We start from the raw sequence: 10,230 nt of genomic DNA on the forward strand, positions 1-10,230 counted from the left end.
ATATGGCGGTCGACATGTTTTGTTTGTTGTTTAACGTCACATTCAGCAATATTGCTGCTATATGGCGGTCGACATGTTTTGTTTGTTGTTTAACGTCACATTCAGCAATATTGCTGCTATATGGTGGTCGACATGTTTTGTTTGTTGTTTAACGTCACATTCAGCAATATTGCTGCTATATGGCGGTCGACATGTTTTGTTTGTTGTTTAACGTCACATTCAGCAATATTGCTGCTATATGGCGGTCGACATGTTTTGTTTGTTGTTTAACGTCACATTCAGCAATATTGCTGCTATATGACGGTCGACATGTTTTGTTTGTTGTTTAACGTCACATTCAGCAATATTGCTGCTATATGGCGGTCGACATGTTTTGTTTGTTGTTTAACGTCACATTCAGCAATATTGCTGCTATATGGCTGTCGACATGTTTTGTTTGTTGTTTAACGTCACATTCAGCAATATTGCTGCTATATGGCGGTCGACATGTTTTGTTTGTTGTTTAACGTCACATTCAGCAATATTGCTGCTATATGGCGGTCGACATGTTTTGTTTGTTGTTTAACGTCACATTCAGCAATATTGCTGCTATATGGCGGTCGACATGTTTTGTTTGTTGTTTAACGTCACATTCAGCAATATTGCTGCTATATGGCGATCGACATGTTTTGTTTGTTGTTTAACGTCACATTCAGCAATATTGCTGCTATATGGCGGTCGACATGTTTTGTTTGTTGTTTAACGTCACATTCAGCAATATTGCTGCTATATGGCGGTCGACATGTTTTGTTTGTTGTTTAACGTCACATTCAGCAATATTGCTGCTATATGGCGGTCGACATGTTTTGTTTGTTGTTTAACGTCACATTCAGCAATATTGCTGCTATATGGCGGTCGACATGTTTTGTTTGTTGTTTAACGTCACATTCAGCAATATTGCTTCTATATGGCGGTCGACATGTTTTGTTTGTTGTTTAACGTCACATTCAGCAATATTGCTGCTATATGGCGGTCGACATGTTTTGTTTGTTGTTTAACGTCACATTCAGCAATATTGCTGCTATATGGCGGTCGACATGTTTTGTTTGTTGTTTAACGTCACATTCAGCAATATTGCTGCTATATGGTCGACATGTTTTGTTTGTTGTTTAACGTCACATTCAGCATGCTATATGGCGGTCGACATGTTTTGTTTGTTGTTTAACGTCACATTCAGCAATATTGCTGCTATATGGTGGTCGACATGTTTTGTTTGTTGTTTAACGTCACATTCAGCAATATTGCTGCTATATGGCGGTCGACATGTTTTGTTTGTTGTTTAACGTCACATTCAGCAATATTGCTGCTATATGGCGGTCGACATGTTTTGTTTGTTGTTTAACGTCACATTCAGCAATATTGCTGCTATATGGCGGTCGACATGTTTTGTTTGTTGTTTAACGTCACATTCAGCAATATTGCTGCTATATGGTGGTCGACATGTTTTGTTTGTTGTTTAACGTCACATTCAGCAATATTGCTGCTATATGGTGGTCGACATGTTTTGTTTGTTGTTTAACGTCACATTCAGCAATATTGCTGCTATATGGCGGTCGACATGTTTTGTTTGTTTGTTGTTTAACGTCACATTCAGCAATATTGCTGCTATATGGCGGTCGACATGTTTTGTTTGTTGTTTAACGTCACATTCAGCAATATTGCTGCTATATGGTGGTCGACATGTTTTGTTTGTTGTTTAACGTCACATTCAGCAATATTGCTGCTATATGGCGGTCGACATGTTTTGTTTGTTTGTTGTTTAACGTCACATTCAGCAATATTGCTGCTATATGGCGGTCGACATGTTTTGTTTGTTGTTTAACGTCACATTCAGCAATATTGCTGCTATATGGCGGTCGACATGTTTTGTTTGTTGTTTAACGTCACATTCAGCAATATTGCTGCTATATGGCGGTCGACATGTTTTGTTTGTTGTTTAACGTCACATTCAGCAATATTGCTGCTATATGGCGGTCGACATGTTTTGTTTGTTGTTTAACGTCACATTCAGCAATATTGCTGCTATATGGCGGTCGACATGTTTTGTTTGTTGTTTAACGTCACATTCAGCAATATTGCTGCTATATGGCGGTCGACATGTTTTGTTTGTTGTTTAACGTCACATTCAGCAATATTGCTGCTATATGGCGGTCGACATGTTTTGTTTGTTGTTTAACGTCACATTCAGCAATATTGCTGCTATATGGCGGTCGACATGTTTTGTTTGTTGTTTAACGTCACATTCAGCAATATTGCTGCTATATGGTGGTCGACATGTTTTGTTTGTTGTTTAACGTCACATTCAGCAATATTGCTGCTATATGGCGGTCGACATGTTTTGTTTGTTGTTTAACGTCACATTCAGCAATATTGCTGCTATATGGCGGTCGACATGTTTTGTTTGTTGTTTAACGTCACATTCAGCAATATTGCTGCTATATGGCGGTCGACATGTTTTGTTTGTTGTTTAACGTCACATTCAGCAATATTGCTGCTATATGGCGGTCGACATGTTTTGTTTGTTGTTTAACGTCACATTCAGCAATATTGCTGCTATATGGCGGTCGACATGTTTTGTTTGTTGTTTAACGTCACATTCAGCAATATTGCTGCTATATGGCGGTCGACATGTTTTGTTTGTTGTTTAACGTCACATTCAGCAATATTGCTGCTATATGGCGGTCGACATGTTTTGTTTGTTGTTTAACGTCACATTCAGCAATATTGCTGCTATATGGCGGTCGACATGTTTTTTTGTTTGTTGTTTAACGTCACATTCAGCAATATTGCTGCTATATGGCGGTCGACATGTTTTGTTTGTTGTTTAACGTCACATTCAGCAATATTGCTGCTATATGGCGGTCGACATGTTTTGTTTGTTGTTTAACGTCACATTCAGCAATATTGCTGCTATATGGCGGTCGACATGTTTTGTTTGTTGTTTAACGTCACATTCAGCAATATTGCTGCTATATGGTGGTCGACATGTTTTGTTTGTTGTTTAACGTCACATTCAGCAATATTGCTGCTATATGGTGGTCGACATGTTTTGTTTGTTGTTTAACGTCACATTCAGCAATATTGCTGCTATATGGCGGTCGACATGTTTTTTGTTTGTTGTTTAACGTCACATTCAGCAATATTGCTGCTATATGGCGGTCGACATGTTTTGTTTGTTGTTTAACGTCACATTCAGCAATATTGCTGCTATATGGCGGTCGACATGTTTTGTTTGTTGTTTAACGTCACATTCAGCAATATTGCTGCTATATGGCGGTCGACATGTTTTGTTTGTTGTTTAACGTCACATTCAGCAATATTGCTGCTATATGGCGGTCGACATGTTTTGTTTGTTGTTTAACGTCACATTCAGCAATATTGCTGCTATATGGCGGTCGACATGTTTTGTTTGTTGTTTAACGTCACATTCAGCAATATTGCTGCTATATGGCGGTCGACATGTTTTGTTTGTTGTTTAACGTCACATTCAGCAATATTGCTGCTATATGACGGTCGACATGTTTTGTTTGTTGTTTAACGTCACATTCAGCAATATTGCTGCTATATGGCGGTCGACATGTTTTGTTTGTTGTTTAACGTCACATTCAGCAATATTGCTGCTATATGGCGGTCGACATGTTTTGTTTGTTGTTTAACGTCACATTCAGCAATATTGCTGCTATATGGCGGTCGACATGTTTTGTTTGTTGTTTAACGTCACATTCAGCAATATTGCTGCTATATGGCGGTCGACATGTTTTGTTTGTTGTTTAACGTCACATTCAGCAATATTGCTGCTATATGGCGGTCGACATGTTTTGTTTGTTGTTTAACGTCACATTCAGCAATATTGCTGCTATATGGCGGTCGACATGTTTTGTTTGTTGTTTAACGTCACATTCAGCAATATTGCTGCTATATGGCGGTCGACATGTTTTGTTTGTTGTTTAACGTCACATTCAGCAATATTGCTGCTATATGGTGGTCGACATGTTTTTTTGTTTGTTGTTTAACGTCACATTCAGCAATATTGCTGCTATATGGCGGTCGACATGTTTTTTGTTTGTTGTTTAACGTCACATTCAGCAATATTGCTGCTATATGGCGGTCGACATGTTTTGTTTGTTGTTTAACGTCACATTCAGCAATATTGCTGCTATATGGCGGTCGACATGTTTTGTTTGTTGTTTAACGTCACATTCAGCAATATTGCTGCTATATGGCGGTCGACATGTTTTGTTTGTTGTTTAACGTCACATTCAGCAATATTGCTGCTATATGGCGGTCGACATGTTTTGTTTGTTGTTTAACGTCACATTCAGCAATATTGCTGCTATATGGCGGTCGACATTTTTTGTTTGTTGTTTAACGTCACATTCAGCAATATTGCTGCTATATTGCGGTCGACATGTTTTGTTTGTTGTTTAACGTCACATTCAGCAATATTGCTGCTATATGGCGGTCGACATGTTTTGTTTGTTGTTTAACGTCACATTCAGCAATATTGCTGCTATATGGCGGTCGACATGTTTTGTTTGTTGTTTAACGTCACATTCAGCAATATTGCTGCTATATGGCGGTCGACATGTTTTGTTTGTTGTTTAACGTCACATTCAGCAATATTGCTGCTATATGGCGGTCGACATGTTTTGTTTGTTGTTTAACGTCACATTCAGCAATATTGCTGCTATATGGCGGTCGACATGTTTTGTTTGTTGTTTAACGTCACATTCAGCAATATTGCTGCTATATGGCGGTCGACATGTTTTTGTTTGTTGTTTAACGTCACACTCAGCAATATTGCTGCTATATGGCGGTCGACATGTTTTGTTTTGTTTGTTGTTTAACGTCACATTCAGCAATATTGCTGCTATATGGCGGTCGACATGTTTTGTTTTGTTTGTTGTTTAACGTCACATTCAGCAATATTGCTGCTATATGGGCGGTCGACATGTTTTGTTTGTTGTTTAACGTCACATTCAGCAATATTGCTGCTATATGGCGGTCGACATGTTTTGTTTGTTGTTTAACGTCACATTCAGCAATATTGCTGCTATATGGTGGTCGACATGTTTTGTTTGTTGTTTAACGTCACATTCAGCAATATTGCTGCTATATGGCGGTCGACATGTTTTGTTTGTTGTTTAACGTCACATTCAGCAATATTGCTGCTATATGGCGGTCGACATGTTTTGTTTGTTGTTTAACGTCACATTCAGCAATATTGCTGCTATATGGCGGTCGACATGTTTTGTTTGTTGTTTAACGTCACACTCAGCAATATTGCTGCTATATGGCGGTCGACATGTTTTGTTTGTTGTTTAACGTCACATTCAGCAATATTGCTGCTATATGGCGGTCGACATGTTTTGTTTGTTGTTTAACGTCACATTCAGCAATATTGCTGCTATATGGCGGTCGACATGTTTTGATACACGTAGACTGTGATGTGGATCCGGGGGTTTTAAGAATAAGATGTGATAATGATGATTACTCTGTAACATCACAGTATCAAATTCAGAGCCATCACAATATGATATCACAGGGCTATCACAGTGTCACATCAATATCACAAGGGAGATAACTGGAACATAACTAATCACATTTAGCAATAAATAAATTCATAGAAAACAACCACTGTCACTTGCAGTTAGGTCACTTACACATTCTACCATGCCTTCAGTAAATACTGGAATGTGATTGGTTAATTAATGTCATTCAGAGGTATATAATCACGTTATATACCTCTGATTTTCCAACACAGTATGTATTTTTATATATCTTAATAACGCGGTTATGGTAGAATGGAGCTATTATAATTCGTTATACACCTCTGATTTTCAACGGAGTGAGTGTGTTTTTTAAATCTTAATAACGCGGTTATGGTAGAATGGAGCTATTATAATTCGTTATATACCTCTGATTTTTCAACACAGTATATTTATCTCCTAAATGATACGTAGTTCAAACTATTGTTTATGAAAATTAAATTCTGATCATTCTTATAGAAATTCCCACCTGTCCATAAGACAAGGCTCACCTGTGGAAGACAGTACCCCGGTAGAATGCTACAAAGTGAACACACATACATTCAACTCTCACACGCCCGTCACATACACATCAGTGATACATTACACCTCAAAAATAATCACCGCAGCCCATACAAACTACACACTCGATAATAGCAGTGTAGGTAATGTACGAAAGCTCAATCTGTAAAATGCTAACTTCAACACTCGTTACATACTCGGGTTATTTTAAGACAGTTCTTTAGTTTATGCAAAATAACTTTTCTATACCACAAAACATGTATATTTGTTTTATGGCATTATAAAATCTACCCTCACCACTCTTCATTACCACCTCACAAATCCTGTCAAAACGCTGTGGAAAGCTCTATAAACCACGAGATACAATGTCTCCAAGGTACAGATGATACAATGAAACACGAAGTACAATCTCGCTGAGGTACAGATGAGACAATGAACCACGAGGTACAGATGATACAATAAACCACGAGGTACAGATGATACAATGAAACACGAGGTACAATCTCGCTGAGGTACAGATGAGACAATGAACCACGAGGTACAGATGATACAATAAACCACGAGGTACAGATGATACAATGAAACACGAGGTACAATCTCGCTGAGGTACAGATGAGACAATGAACCACGAGGTACAGATGATACAATAAACCACGAGGTACAGATGATACAATGAAACACGAGGTACAATCCCGCCGAGGTACAGATGATACAATGAGCACAGAGATACAGTACAATCCCGCCGAGGTACAGATGATACAATGAACCACGACGTACAATCACGCCGACGTACAGATGATACAATGAACCACGAGGTACAATCACGTACCTTTACATTGATATTACATAACGTCATTTATTACCTACGAGGGCGAAAATATCGGGGTTCATATTTTTCATACGATGCCTTAGGGCAAAATATCACTTTGTCATGGTGACGTGACGTCATGAACAATGCTATGACGTCACGTTTCTTCTGTGACGTTGCGTTCTACATGCGGCGACTACGGGTAGCCAGCCTATGATTGAAAGTAGATTTGGATTTATTTTTCTCAATGTGACGACTTCGGTAATAAAGAGAATATCATATTCGTGCCCACATCATACTATGTTTACGACACTCGTACCTAAATATCGGTATATCCCTCGCTCTCGCTCGGGAAACACCAACATTTAGGCACTCGTGTCGTAAACAAAGTATGACATGGGCACTCATATAATATCCTATGTACAATTATATGGGTATTATATGACGTCATACGTACCGTTATATGGCGTATGACATGAGGTCATGTGTACCGTTATATGGGATATTGCATGACGTCATATGTACCGTTATATGAGGTATTACTTGACGTCATATGTACCGTTACATGGGGTATTGCATGACGTCATATGTACCGTTATATTGGGTATTGCCTGATGCATACAGAAATTTGTTTATATACAATAAGAGTGGAGTTGTGTATAATGTATTGTACATATAGCAGATCGATAATACCATATATGGTGCAGATAAGAGTACAATACAATAGCTAAAGTACTAAGTGACCGATCACAATTTATGGCAAGGGCGTGATAATGTTTGTGGAGAATCATGTACTAAAATTTATGTACAAATTAAGTAACACCTCCCAACACATACTCCTATTTTTTAGGTACAAAATCGCCGATCCCCCTAGTACATGTGTACAGAATTGATGATTGTGACGTAAGTTCTAACATGTTTCTAAATTTGTTGACAATATGCAAGTTTATGTTATTTTTACCTGTAAAATGGTATTTTGGATGATGATTAGCGGACCAAATTAAAAAGCCTAGTTGGGAAAAACATAGCTATTTTAAGGTTTGTCAAAACTACCTATTTTAATGAAGCAATAAAGAAATAAACGCCAAAAACCAGTCTCCTATTTCCGTGAGTACTTTAGTGGAGATATGGTTTCGCCAGCCGTGGCTGTGTTTGGCTACAAGGCTACAGGCTACAGGCTACAGGCTACAGGCTACAGGCTACAGGCTACAAGGCTACAGGAGAGGAGAGTGATGGCTCTGCGGCGTGTGACCACACTTGAATGTCATGTGACAAAGTGATGTAATGTATATTGTGATGCGTCCCATGTGATCACGGTCACGTCGTATTGCCCCGTTCTGGCTCATGTTTCACGACAGGTGACGTTTCGAGTTCATTGTTAGAAATGTGTCATAATGTACAAGTGCTAATCATGTTTATTTGTTGATCACTTTAGTATCTGATTACCCATATGTTTAGGGCGGGCGCGGTATAAATCTACAATTACTGTTAATGTTATAGTGTGGGTAATATAATATACTGGGTGAGAGCTACTCGCATCCGTGGCAAGACAGGTGCGTGTCGTGGGAGAACAAAGGCTGTACATGGCTGAAAGCGTGTCACTGTGACCCGATGTCATTGGCTGGTGTTCTCGCTATCCATCACTAGTGCGCCTGGCACAGACTCAAGGCATGAAGTAAGGTCAGTCACGACACCTGCAGCATATTGCACGTGGGGCATGAAGTAAGGTCAGTCACTACACCTGCAGCATATTGCACGTCGGGCATAAAGTAAGGTCAGTCACTACACCTGCAGCATATTGCACGTGGGGCATGAAGTAAGGTCAGTCACGACACCTGCAGCATATTGCACGTGGGGCATGAAGTGAGGTCAGTCACTACACCTGCAGCATATTGCACGTGGGGCATGAAGTGAGGTCAGTCACTACACCTGCAGCATATTGCACGTGGGGCATGAAGTGAGGTCAGTCACTACACCTGCAGCATATTGCACGTGGGGCATGAAGTGAGGAGGTCACTACACCTGCAGCATATTGCACGTGGGGCATGAAGTGAGGTCAGTCACTACACCTGCAGCATATTGCACGTGGGGCATGAAGTGAGGTCAGTCACTACACCTGCAGCATATTGCACGTGGGGCATGAAGTGAGGTCAGTCACTACACCTGCAGCATATTGCGTGGGGCATGAAGTGAGGTCAGTCACTACACCTGCAGCATATTGCACGTGGGGCATGAAGTGAGGTCAGTCACTACACCTGCAGCATATTGCACGTGGGGCATGAAGTGAGGTCAGTCACTACACCTGCAGCATATTGCACGTGGGGCATGAAGTGAGGTCAGTCACTACACCTGCAGCATATTGCACGTGGGGCATGAAGTGAGGTCAGTCACTACACCTGCAGCATATTGCACGGGGCATGAAGTGAGGTCAGTCACTACACCTGCAGCATATTGCACGTGGGGCATGAAGTGAGGTCAGTCACTACACCTGCAGCATATTGCGTGGGGCATGAAGTGAGGTCAGTCACTACACCTGCAGCATATTGCACGTGGGGCATGAAGTGAGGTCAGTCACTACACCTGCAGCATATTGCACGTGGGGCATGAAGTGAGGTCAGTCACTATACCTGCAGCATATTGCACGTGGGGCATGAAGTGAGGTCAGTCACTACACCTGCAGCATATTGCACGTGGGGCATGAAGTGAGGTCAGTCACTACACCTGCAGCATATTGCACGTGGGGCATGAAGTGAGGTCAGTCACGACACCTGCAGCATATTGCACGTGGGGCATGAAGTGAGGTCAGTCACTACACCTGCAGCATATTGCACGTGGGGCATGAAGTGAGGTCAGTCACTACACCTGCAGCATATTGCACGTGGGGCATGAAGTGAGGTCAGTCACTACACCTGCAGCATATTGCACGTGGGGCATGAAGTGAGGTCAGTCACTATACCTGCAGCATATTGCACGTGGGGCATGAAGTGAGGTCAGTCACTACACCTGCAGCATATTGCACGTGGGGCATGAAGTGAGGTCAGTTACTACACCTGCAGCATATTGCACGTGGGGCATGAAGTGAGGTCAGTGACTACACCTGCAGCATATTGCACGTGGGGCATGAAGTGAGGTCAGTGACTACACCTGCAGCATATTGCACGTGGGGCATGAAGTGAGGTCAGTCACTACACCTGCAGCATATTGCACGTGGGGCATGAAGTGAGGTCAGTCACTACACTTGCGGCATACTGCACGTGGGGCATGAAGTGAGGTCAGTGACTACACCTGCAGCATATTGCACGTGGGGCATGAAGTGAGGTCAGTCACTACACC

The sequence above is a fragment of the Haliotis rubra genome, unplaced genomic scaffold, assembly GCF_003918875.1.
Source record: "Haliotis rubra isolate DU_JTF1 unplaced genomic scaffold, ASM391887v1 Scf526, whole genome shotgun sequence".
NCBI classification, from domain to species: Eukaryota; Metazoa; Mollusca; class Gastropoda; order Lepetellida; family Haliotidae; genus Haliotis; species Haliotis rubra.